Raw genomic sequence first — 3,266 nt, forward strand, 5'->3', positions numbered from 1 at the left:
CACCTTGGCCTTGTTCTCCAGGGTTTCCATCCCAAGGAGTTTTTCCATTATTCTTGAATCAAGAGGGCAGTTACAGAGTTCATGGCAAAGTTGTCTATTAACTTAGTTTGTTTCGACAGATATAAATTCTTATTTTCTTCATTTTCTCCAGGGTTTCCATCCCAAGGAGTTTTTCCATTATTCTTGAATCAAGAGGGCAGTTACAGAGTTCATGGCAAAGTTGTCTACTAACTTAGTTTGTTTCGACAGATATAAATTCTTATTTTCTTCATTTTACAAAGATTAACTTTCCTATTTGTTGGTACTGTTAACAATTAGAGTTATTCTTGTATCAAAAGATTGATCTATTAATGATTGATACAATTACTAGATTTGTAGAAGACTTAGGAGGTTATTGAGCCATGTCTTGAATCCAGCGAGGACACTGACCCTCTGCCAACAATCTCCCTTCTAACATTATTCTTCATGCCCTGTGAGAATTCAAACCTATGACCAAGTTTTGATATCACTTGTTAATAAGTAGGGATGTCATTACACTAAAAGATCAACCTATTAATACTCGGTACAACCACTAAGATTATTAACCTATTAATACTCGATACAACCACTAAGATTATTAATCCATATCGCTGACCCACTGCCAACAGATATTACCCGTCTCCTCCAAGGAAACCATGTTCTTTTTTATTAACCTCGATCCAACTGCATCCAGGTGTTTTCCTTATGCCCATGTCTTCCATCTTTTTTCTAATGTTTTTAAGGTCAGCCCACCTGCCACCTGCAGCATATATATTTGAGAGCAGAACATAAGGTGCTGCATCTTTTGAGTTTAACTCAAAAATATATTCAGCTATGCGCCCTGCTATTTCTACGTTATTGTGCATTCTACAGGCTGCAAGCAATGAAATCCAGACTGCAGTATCGGGTTTTACAGGCATTTTGTTGATGAAATCTTCTGCTTCATCCAGATGACCAGCTCGACCAAGAATATCAACCATACAGCTATAATGCTCCATTGTGGGTGTGATGTGAAAATAATCAGTCATGTTATTGAAGTGCCCGTAACCCTCATCCACCATGCCTGCATGACTACAAGCAGCCAAAACGCTTACAAAGGTTATGTGGTCTGGGTTCATGCCAGAGCTTTTCATATGTTCAAACAATTCAACGGCTTTCTTGCCATAGCCACGCATCGCATATGCTCCAATAATTGCATTCCATGAAGCCAAATCTCGCCATTGCATATTTTCAAATAACCTCCATGACTTAAGCATACTTCCACATTTGGCATACATGTCTATCAGAGCATTCACCACAAATACATCTGACTGGAACCCATTTGTAATTATTCTTTCATGGATCTCCCTCCCCTTCTCCAAAGCTGCCAAGCTGGTCAATGCTGGAAGAACACTCGCAAAAGTATTCGAATCTGGCTTCACATCTGACAAAACCATTTGTGCAAACAAGTTGATGGCTTTAGTACCATGGCCATTCTGAGTAAGTCCTGCAATCATTGCAGTCCATGAGAAGACATCTCTGTGAGGTGTTTCTTCAAAGAGTTCAAGGGCTTTATCAACAAACCCATTCTGTACATAGCCCACAATCATAGTTGTCCAGGATAAGACATCCCTTTGAGGCATTGCTTGAAAGAGTTTCAGTGCCTTATCAATAAACCCATTCTGCGCATAGCCTGCAATCATTGCATTCCATGAGACCACGTCTGGTTGATAAATTTTCTCAAAACAAATTTGAGCCTTTTCCACCATCCCACATTTTGCATACATATCTACAAGAGAGCTCATTACAAAAGCGTCAGAATGCAATCCTCTTCCAACTATTTTCTCATGAATTTCCTCCCCTGGCTCCAGATATCCTAATTTGGCACACGCAGAAAGAGCAGTAGCAAATGTGAAATCATTGGGTTTAATTCCTTCCCGTTGCATCAGGCAAAACATAGACAAAGCCTCATTGGCAAGCCCTTGCCTTGCGTAAGTGGTAATCATCAAAGTCCACGAAACAACATTTCGTCGAGGCATTTTGTCAAACAATTCGCGCGCTTTAACAGTGCTGCCACATTTTGCATACATGTCGACGATGGCATTGGCCAGAGCCATATCATACTCTAACCCACTCCTTATTATGTCTTGGTGGATCGCTACACCCTTTTCCAAAGCCCGCATCTTTGCACAGGCAGAGAGAGCACTGCTAAAAGCAAACTCATTCGGCCTGATTTGCTTGCTCTGCATTTGTTGAAAAAGTCTTAACGATTCAAACCCATGTCCTCGCCTTGCATAAGCTGCAATCATAACAGTCCACGAGCACACATCTCGTTCCGACATTTCGTCGAACACATTCCGTGCATCCTGCATAGTGCCGCATTTTATGTACATGTTTAGAAGCGTATTACCCAAAACTCTATCTCCAGTAAATCCATTCTGATTGAGGTTGTCTTGGATTAGTTTGACTCCTGCCACATCTCTGTTCTCGACAGAGCTCTGCAGTAAGCAAACATACGTGGATGAGTGCCAGGCCATGTGTTTTACAAATAAGATGTTTAATGCTTCTTCCAAATACCCCTGTTTATACAGTTTTCTCAATTCAAAGAGAGATATGTTGGTTGCAGTTCCAGTGGCAGTGACAACGGTCCTCAGCATCGCTAGGCGAGATACAGAAAAATAAGCAACCATTTTGTTTCCATTGTTTATGTGATTTAGAATTTGCATTTCTGTGAGGGTTCTTCAGATAAATACCAAAAAGGTGAAAATCGGAGGCTTCGGCCACCAAAGCGTTGGTGGACATTTTTATCTCTGGCCTCGCTTTCTTTTATTTGTTTACAGTCATCATATAATTGTTTCGAGTGTTAGAGCTCTCTTTGGTTACACTTTTACACCATGAATACCTGCTGCTGATAACCTTCAAAGCTCAGATTTTGAGCTCTGAAGTTCGCTCCTATCCAAAAAGAAGTATTTCAATTATTAACAAATTCTTCTCCTTTCTCCTCCTCAAATTTACTCAAAATTTAGACTAGTAGCACTTGTACCATAAAGAAGTGCAAGGGTTATGTTGTAGGATTTAAATTTGATAGTGTATAATTGAGTTGTTTTGAAATTGAATAATATTAATATTTTATTTTGCGTACCCCATTCTAATTGAAGAGTTAGTTTGAAATGTACAATGATTAAAATAATTTATTTTGTATTTAAATACATATATAATTTGTTAATTTATTTAGTTAATTCACTTTTTCTTTAATTAATTAAATGTTA

General features: G+C 38.9%; 1 pseudogene across 1 annotated transcript; it reads right to left on the minus strand.

Annotated features, from left to right (window-relative positions):
- Positions 1-320: 320 nt before the first annotated feature.
- Positions 321-3,046, minus strand: LOC149551655 (pentatricopeptide repeat-containing protein At2g13600 pseudogene; annotated as a pseudogene). Its single transcript, XR_016352794.1, has 2 exons — positions 2,751-3,046; positions 321-2,495 (listed from the first exon to the last, which is right to left on the minus strand). The product of XR_016352794.1 is annotated as a pentatricopeptide repeat-containing protein At2g13600 pseudogene (transcript).
- Positions 3,047-3,266: the final 220 nt, after the last annotated feature.

Source organism: Cupressus sempervirens, chromosome 6 (genome assembly GCF_028749045.1).
Source record: "Cupressus sempervirens isolate cs-2001-9-10 chromosome 6, ASM2874904v1, whole genome shotgun sequence".
Taxonomy (NCBI): Eukaryota; Viridiplantae; Streptophyta; class Pinopsida; order Cupressales; family Cupressaceae; genus Cupressus; species Cupressus sempervirens.